Source organism: Panthera uncia, chromosome A2, assembly GCF_023721935.1.
Source record: "Panthera uncia isolate 11264 chromosome A2, Puncia_PCG_1.0, whole genome shotgun sequence".
Classification (NCBI taxonomy): Eukaryota; Metazoa; Chordata; class Mammalia; order Carnivora; family Felidae; genus Panthera; species Panthera uncia.
In genome coordinates, this window is record NC_064816.1 from 91,683,438 (window position 1) to 91,693,033 (window position 9,596).

Below are 9,596 nucleotides of genomic sequence, written 5' to 3' on the forward strand. Positions count from 1 at the left end.
GCCTAATTGTCATGGCTTGAAACTCCAGCACAATGTTGAATAGAAGTGGTAAGAACAGACACCCCTGATGATGCTGGCTGTGAGTTTTTTGGTAGATACTCTTTATCAGAATGAGTCAATTCCCTTCTATTATTAGTTTGTTGAGTGTTTTTATCTTGCAGGGGTATTGCATTTTTTTCAAATGCCTTTTCTATGTCTACTGAGCTGATCATGTGGTTTTTGTCCTTATTAATATATCATATTGCATTGATTTTCATTTGTTGAACCAACCTGGTCATGGTATATAATTATTTTTGTATGTTGCTGGATTTGATTTGCTTGTATTTTGATGAGGATCTTTGCATCTGTATTCATAAGGAATATTGACTGCCCTTTTCTTAGGATGTCTTTGCTTGGTTTTGGTATCAGGATAATACTGGCCTCATAGAGGCCATTTGGATCTAATAATTTAATTTGCTGGTTTTTGTTTTGATTATTGTAGGCTTTGTGTGCTGAGGATCAGCCTAAGGTTTAAACTTAATGTCTTTTCTGAGTCTTTCCCTGGGGGTTGCTCACTTTCTGATTTTCCTTGTATATGCAATTGTTTTTGAATGTCCTGGTCTTTAATGTCTGGCTCCCAAAAGAGGAAAAAGAAAAATGAAGGGAGAAGGGAAGGGCACTAGCCCTTTCAATCCCAGAGAAGTCACTTCAGCCGGAGGGGGAGGGTCTTGCAACATCTAGGAGAGGTACAATAATGGTCACCTATTTATTGACTACACCTCTCTATTTAGAAGCAGCAGTCAGCCAGAAGAGCTCAGATATCTAATATTTGGAGGACAGGGTCCTTTTTTTGCCCATTCTGGCTCCTGCAGGTTGTGTGCAGGCTGCTCCTGGAACATGTGCACAACTGCCTGTGAGGGGATTGGGATGGGGAATGGTAAATACACAGGCTATTTGATTTTATTTTAATTCCAGTATAATTAACATACAATATTATATTAGCTTAAGGTATACAATATAGTTATTCAACAATTCTATAAATTAGTCACTGTTCATCAAGATAAGTGTACTTTTATTCCCCTTCATCTATTTCACCCATATATATATATATATATATATATATATATATATATGGTATCCATATCCTTGCCAATGCTGATTTTTTCTTGTGTTTTTTATATTTTAGCCATCCTGACAGGTCTGAAGTGATATCTCATTGTGGTTTTGATTTGCATTTCCCTAATGATTAGCAATGTTGAGCATTGTTTCATGTGTTTGTTGGTCATGTGTATTCATGTTTTCTGCCCATTTTCTAATTGGATTGTTAGTTTTTTTGGTGTTGGGTTGCATCAGTTCTTTGTACATTTTGGATACTAATCTTTCATTGGATGTGTCATTTGCAAATATCTTCTCCCATTTAGTAGGTTGTCTTTTAGTTTTGTTGATATTTCATTGACTGTACAGAAACTTTCTATTTTGATGTAGTCCCATTAGTTTATTTTTGCTTTTATTTCCCTTGCCTCAGGAGACACATCTGGAAAAATATTGTACTGGCCAATGTCAGAGAAATTACTGCCTGTGCTCTCTTCTAGAATTTTTATGCTTTCAGATCTCACATTTAGGTCTTCAATCCATTTTTAGTTTATTTTTGTGTATAGTGTAAGAAAGTGGTCCAGTTTCATTCTTTTGCATCTAAATGTCCTGTTTTCCCAACACCACTTATTGAAGAGACATTCTTTTTCCCATTAGATATTTTTGCTTTCTTTGTCAAAGATTAATTGACCATATAATTGTGGGTTCATGTCTGGGTTCTCTATTCTGTTCCATTGATATGTGTGTCTATTTTTGTGCTACTAACATACTCTTTTGATTACTACAGCCTTGTAGTATATCTTGAAATCTGGGATTGTGATACCTCAAGTTTTTCTTTTTCAAGATTGCTTAGGTATTCAGGGTCTTTTGTAGTTCCATACAAATTTTTGGATTGTTTGTTCTAGTTCTGTGAAAAAGATATTTTGATAGGGATTACGTTAAATCTGTAGATTGCTCTGGATAGTATGGACATTTTAACAGTATTTCTTTTTCCAATCCATGAGCATAGAATATCTTTCCATTTGTTTGTGTGATCTTCAATTTCTTTCATCAGTGTTTCATAGTTTTCAGAGTACAGGTCTTTCACCTCCCTAAATTTATTCCTAGTTATTATTTTTGATGTAACTGTAAATGAGATTGTTTTCTTGATTTTTCTTTTTGCTGTTTCATTATTAGTGTATAGAAATGCAATGAATTTCTGTATATTTTGTATCCAGCAATTTTATTGAATTCATTTATCAGTTCTGATTGTTTTTGGGGGCAGTCTTTAGGCTTTTCTATATGTAATATCATATCATTGCAGATAGTGAAAGTTTTACTTCTTCCTTACCAATTTGAAGGCCTTTTATTTCTTTTTCTTGTCTGATTGCTATGGCTAGGACTTCCAAACTATGTTGAATAGAAGTGGTGAGAGTGGACATCCTTGTCTTGTTCCTGACCTTACAGGAAAATCTCTCAGTTTTTCACCATTGAGTGTGATGTTAGCTGTGGGTTTTTCATATATGCCTTTATTATGTTAAGTATGTTTTCTCTAAACCTACTTTATTAAGAGTTTTTATCATGAATAGGATGCTGCACTTTGTCAAATGCTCTTTCTGCATATATTGAAATCATCATATACTTTTTATTCTTTCTCTTATTGAGTGATGCCTCATATTGATTGATTTACAAATATTGAAACATCCTTGCATCCCAGGAATAAGTCCCAGTTGGTCACGGTGAATGATTTTTTAATGTGTTATTGGATTCAATTTGCTACTATTTTGTTGAAGATTTTTGCACTTATGTCCATCATAGATACTGGCTATAGTTCTGTTTTTTGTAGTGTCTTTATCTGGTTTTGGTATCAGGGTAATGCTGGCCTCAATACATAGGCAGTTTTAAAAGCTAACATATTATAAATTTGGTTTGTAACTCTATATTTTTCTATATATTTAAGACATTAATGCCTTTAAAAGAATTATTAATTTATGTTTGGGGCACACATTGTATAATTTTGTGACATAACAACCAAAGGGACAGAGCTGTAAAGAAGCAGAGTTTTGTATGTTATTGAAGTTAAGGTTGCATAAATTCAAATTAGTGTTACAACTTCGGCATGTTAAATGTAATCCCCATGGTAACCACAGAGAAAAAATAGCTATGAAATACACATGAAAGTAAATAAGAAGGGAATTTAAAGAGTTCACTGCAAAAAAAAAAAAAAAAAAAAAAAATCAGCCAAGCACAAAAGAAGACTGCAAGGCAGGTAATGAAGGTCAAAAATGTTATATGGCATATAGAAAACATACAGCACAAGGACAGACGTTAAATCCTCCATCAGTAATTACTTTAACTATAAATGAATAAGAGAGTCACAAAAACACAAAAACATATGATTCCACTTATATGAAGTACTTAGTGTAGTCAGAATCCTAGAGACAGAAAGAATGGTGGTCGTCAGGACTGGAGGGAAGGAGAAATGGGGAGTTATCGTTTAATTAGAGTTTCAGTTTTGTAAGACAAAAGTCATGGAGATGATGGTAATGATAATTGCATAACATTATAAATATATTTAACAGCATACTTAAAAATAACTAAGATAGTAAATTTTGTTGTGTATTTTACTGCAATAAAAATTTTGAGGGGCGCCTGGGTGGCTCAGTCAGTTGATTGTCCGACTTCAGCTCAGGTCATGATCTCGCACTCCATGAGTTCAAGTCCCGTGTCGGGCCCTGTGCTGACAGCTCAGAGCCTGGAGCCTGTTTCGGATTCTGTGTCTCCCTCTCTCTCTGCCCCTCTCCTGCTCATGCTCTCTCTCAGTGTCAAAAATGAATAAATGTTAAAAAAATTTTTTAAATAAATACAAACAATTTTTGAAAAAAAAATGTTTAATGCAGCAATGTCTATGAAAGCCAAGTATTGGAAGCAACCTAAATGTCAACTGCCTAACATTTTTAGACCAAGACGATCCTTGAATAAGATGGGTTTGAACTGCGTGGGTCCACTTATATATAGATTTTTTTTGATAAATACAGTACTGAAAATGTATTTTCTATTCTTTATGATTTTCTTAATAACATTTTATTTTCTCCTAGTTTACTTTATTGTAAGAATACAATACATAGTACCTATAACATACAAAATATGTATTACTCAACTGTTTATGTTATCGGTAAGGCTCCTGCTCAACAGTAGGCTATTAGTAGTTAAGGTTTGGGGGAGTCAAAGTTATATAAAGGGACTCCTGGGTGGCTCAGTCATTCAAGTGTCCGACTTTGGCTCAGGTCATGATCTCACAGTTTGTGAGTTCGAGCCCCACATCGGGCTCTGTGCTGACAGCACGGAGCCTGGAGCCTGCTTCGTATTCTGTGTCTCCCTCTCTCTCTCTGCCTCTCCCCCGTTTGTGCTCTGTCTCTCTGTCTCTCTCTCCCAAAAATATAAGCATTAAAAATATTTTTTAATTAAAAAAAGTTATATACAGATTTACAACTGCCTGGAGGGTCAGTGCTCCAACCTCGCATTGTTCAAGGGTCAACTGTACTTTATTACTATATTTCATAATGGAACATTAAACAACAGATGGAATGCTTACCAAAATATAATTATGAAGATCATATAGAAAAGTGGGGAAATATAAAATTTTAATATATATTAATAGTTGCTAATTACAAAAATATATGTGCTAGAAATTGTTTTTATTTTTTTGCATTTAATCCATTATATACACTAAATCTTCACCACAGCATGACACTTTAGGAATTTTTTTATCAGAAGAGAAAATCAAGAGGGGTGCCTGGGTGGCTTAGTCGGTTAAGCAGCCGACTTCGGCTCAGGTCATGGTCTCACAGTTTGTGATTTCAAGCCTGCGTCGGGCCCTATACTGACAGTTCAGAGCCTGAAGCCTGCGTTGGATTCTGTGTCTCCTTCTCTCTCTGCCCCTCCCCTGCTCATGATCGCTCTCTCTCTCTCTCCTTCAAAAGCAAATAAACATTAAAAATTTTTTTTAAAAAAAAGAGAAAATCAAGGGACAGATTAAATGACTTTCACAAGACCAAGGAGTTAATTAGGGATGCAAAATAGTTTGGTTCCAAAGTGCAGTATTTTACTGTACTGCTATTATGTAAAACAAACTATATGCATATGTTATAAACTCGAAGGTAAAAGATAACATGCAAACATTAAATTGGCTATGTTAAGAGAATAGGATCATGTGACTTAATTTTTACTCTTTAAAAAAAATTTCTTTTAATGTTTTTATTTATTTTTGAGAGAGCAAGAGAGAGACAGAGGATGAGTAGGGGAGGGGCAGAAAGAGGGAGACAGAATCTGAAGAAGGCTCCAGGTTCTGACCTGTCAACACAGAGCCCAATGCAGGGCTCGAACTCCAAGATCTTGACCTGAGCTGAAGTCAGATGCTTAACTGACTGAGTCACCCAGGTGTCCCCATTTTTACCCTTTTTGTAACATGTACTCATTGAGAAAAAAGTGGAAAATACAAATGAGCAAAAAGAAAATTAAAGTTAACTGTCATCTCAGTCCCCCTAGATTTAATCACTGTTACGTTGTTTCCTATTTAAAAACTTCTTTTACTGTTATTTCACCATGTTTTCTAATTAGAATAATAAAATAGATGCATACTACGCATGATAATAAGCCAAGGTAAACAGTGGAAAATTCAGTTACAGTTTCCTCAAGGAGCATAATAGACAGTCATAAAGATTAACAGGGCTTACAATGTTTAAATGTTAAACAGAACTCTATTAATAGCTGGTATTTATTAATCATCTATATGTGAAGCACTTTTCTTTTTTTAAATTTTATTTAATGCTTATTCATTTTTGAAAGAGAGAGACAGAGCACAAGCAGGGGTGGGGCAGACAGAGAGGGGGACACAGAATCTGAGGCAGGCTCCAGGCTCTGAGCTGTAAGCACAAAGCCTGACACTGGTCTTGAACTCATGAACCGCGAGATCATGACCTGAGCCGAAGTTGGACACTCAACCGACTGAGCACCCCAACAACAGGCACCCCACTGAAGCACGTTTCTTTTGATGACTCTGGAGAAAGTTTCAGCCGCCTCTCAGTTTTTCTAATCCCTCCTTTAATTCTGCCAATAAGGAGGAATGCTAATATAAATGAAAAGGAAGGTAAGGGTATTTACTGAATCATAGAACCCTTACAAATTTCTCTTCCAAGACTTTGGCACAAGGACAGTCCTGCACCTGCTCTTGCTTAGGCTACTCCTATGGTTAGGGTAGGTTAACTGCTACAACAAAACACCCCAAAACCTCAGACTCTCAGTAAGTTTCTCACTTATGTAACAGTACAAAATAGCCATGCCTAGTTGAGGAGCTGTGTTACAAAACAGGACTTCCAGTTAGGGAATGGAATGTCTGTTTAGAAGCTGGGTCTGGAAACAGCTTAATCATTTCTGCCTGTTTCATTAGTGAGAATTCAATCACAGTAGACCCACATAACCACAGGGGATGTTTAGAAATGTAGTCTCGTAGCATGCCAAGAAGGAAAAGAAAATGGGGTTTGTTGTAGAGGTAAGTGGTAACAGTAACCACATATGTCTTAGGCTGGCCTGGGAGGAGTGGATGGATTATGCTATGTTCTAGGTTTAGGATGAACAATTTCCTTTTGCTGGTATTCTTTAAATTTGTCTTTCTTCATCATCAGAATTGTGAAAATAAGGTTAGGGATAAAAGAAACTACTCACTTGTTTTGTTTATAATCCACTAAAATATATCAGTCCAAGATGTAGGCTCAGTACAAACCAAGCTAATTGGATTCCTTTTCTAGAATATCTAGATACAAAGAAATAAATCAACTTTTTTTTAATGAGCTACCAAAAGGATGTCTCTGTGACATTCTTTGTCACAGAGAAGAGCCTGAGAAAATGAGGCTAAAACATAGACTCTGAGTCAAACAAAAAGCAAAGAATCCTGATACTGCTCAGTTTCTCATGTAGTCGTGAAATAAAAATAGAAGGCGCTCCTTCTCATTCTTTAGGGAAAAAAAATATTTTAAAAAATATTAACTTTCTCTTTAAGAATGAAAGCTAGCTTCTTACCAGTAAAATTTGTTAGCTAGATAGAAAGCCAAAAGAAACACATTTTTGTTTAACAACTTACTTTTCACAAGATAAAAATTTTCTTTGTGAAAATAAAGTTACTAGTTTACTTTTCTGTTACACAAATGAAGACTTTAAAGATTTTATTGCTTCAAATGTTTGTGAAAAATTATTTACCTAATTTAAAAAGTCACAAAATAATAATTCTGAAAATTAGATAGTTTTACATTGTATCTGTTTGTGTAAATTATGCAACAGTAAGCCTCAGCTTTTTTTTTTAATGCATTGAACTCTAGAAACTACAGTTTTAACTATTTTGTTCTCTTCCTACTACAAGTAAAAATTTAATAAAATGATTTTAAACAGTTTTTGCCCCTAGAACCCAAACACAATGCAATGCGTTTTGTTTCATTAAACTTTTCTTCCTCACAGTTAACTCAAAGTTAGTTTCACCTAGGTCTTCTCTGGCTTCAGTTACATGAGCAAGGTTTTTGTTTTTGTGGTTTTGTTTTGTTGTTGTTGTTGTTGTTTTTAGGTTAAGTAGATAAGGTTTCTGTCCTTTGCAATGGAAAGAATTTTGACAAAACAGCACTTGCTTGATCTCATTCTCCATTCATAGGGCCTTCCTCAAGTCATCAGAGGGTGACTGGGACAAAGCAGGATTCTAGATGTTGAGTCTCAGACAAGCAGCATCACCCAATTTCAAAATGACTGGCAGCCTTTTTCTTTAATCCCCACAATAATCCTGCAAAATATTGTCACCCCATATAGTATTCTTAATGCCCTCCTCAAATCTCCTAAATATGTCCTATTCATGTTATAGATAATGTTGTCCTAATGTATGTACCTGTAACTTTCCAACTTAACAGCTTTCTCTTGGCTAGCCTGGGTAGGCCAGAAGTGCTGTGGAATCCCTAGAAGTAGCCCCTCAGCCATGATGAAAGAGAGTTAAGAAATAAGTACCATTCTGTACTCATACAACCATTCTGTTTTTCACTTTCAGTATTCAATAAGTTACATGAGATATTTAACACTTTGTTATAAAATAGGCTTTGTGTTAGATGATTTTGCCCAACTGTAGGCTAATGTAAGTATTCTGTGCACATTTAAGGTAGGCTAGGGTAAACTATGATGTTCAGTAGATTAGCTGTGTTAACTACTTTTAAATTAAATTTTTAATTTTAATTCCAGTATTGTTAACATACAGTGTTATATTAGTTTCAGGTGTGAAGTATAGTGATTCAATAATTCTGTTCATTACTCAGTGCTCTTCATAATAAGTGTACTCTTTAATCCCCATCAGTTATTTTACTGATCCCTCACCCAACTCCCCTCTGGTAACCATCAGTCTGTTTCTTGGTGGGGATGGGGGGAGAAAAGAGTCTGTTTCTTGGTCTGTCTCTCTTTTCTCCTTTACTCATTTAGTTTCTTAAATTCCACATATGAGCAAAATTATAGGGTATTTGCCTTTCTCTGATTTATTTAGCTTAGCATTATGCTCTCTATCTCCATCCATGTTGTTGCAAAGGATAAGATTTCATTCTTATTGGGGTGCCTGGGTGGCTCAGTCGGCTGAGCATCCAACTCTTGATGTCTCCTCAGGTCATAATCCCAGCGTCACGAGATCAAGGCCCACATTGGGCCCCACCCTGAGTGTGCAGCCTGCTTGAGATTCTCTCTCCCTCTTCCCATCTTCCCCACTCATGCTCTTTCTCTCTCTCTCCAAACTAAAAAAAAAAAAAAAAAAAAAAAAAAATTAAGACTATTCTTTTTTATGGCTGAATAATATTTTATTGTGTATAGATACCACACCTTCCTTATCCATTCAACAAAACTAAAAGGCAGCCTACTGAATGGGAGAAGATATTTGCAAATGACATATCCAATAAAAAGTTAGTTGAAAATGTATAAAGAATTGATACAACTCAACATCCAAGTAAACAAATAAACCAGTAAAAAAATAGGTGGGAGACATGAACAGACATTTCTTGAAGGAAGACATACACATGGCCAGCAGACACATAAAATGATGCTCAACATCACTAACCATTGGGGAAATGCACATCAAAACTACAATGAGATATCACCTTATAACTGTCAGAATGACTAAATTAGAAACACAAGAAACAAGAGTTGGTGAAGATGTGGAGAAAAAGGAACTCTCTTGCACTGTTGGTAGGAATGAAAACTGGTGTAGCCACTGTGGAAAACAGTATGGAGGTTCCTCAAAAAATTAAAAAATAGAACTACCCCTTGATCCAGTAATCACACTACTGGGCATTTACCCAAAAAATTCAACAACACTAATTCAAAGGGATGCATGCACTCTTACATTTATTGCAGCATTATATACAATAGCTAAATTTGGAAGCAGCCCAAATGTCCATCAATAAATGAATGGGTAAAGAAGATGTGGTATAAACTGCTTTTTGGATTTACGTTATTTTAAATTCATATTGGATTTATCG

General features: G+C 35.4%; 1 protein-coding gene across 4 annotated transcripts in view; it reads right to left on the reverse strand.

Annotated features, from left to right (window-relative positions):
• The window catches only part of LOC125929901 (lanosterol 14-alpha demethylase), a 64,188-nt gene that overhangs the window by 39,623 nt on the left and 14,969 nt on the right, over positions 1-9,596 (reverse strand). The gene's annotated exons all lie outside the window — the stretch shown is intronic.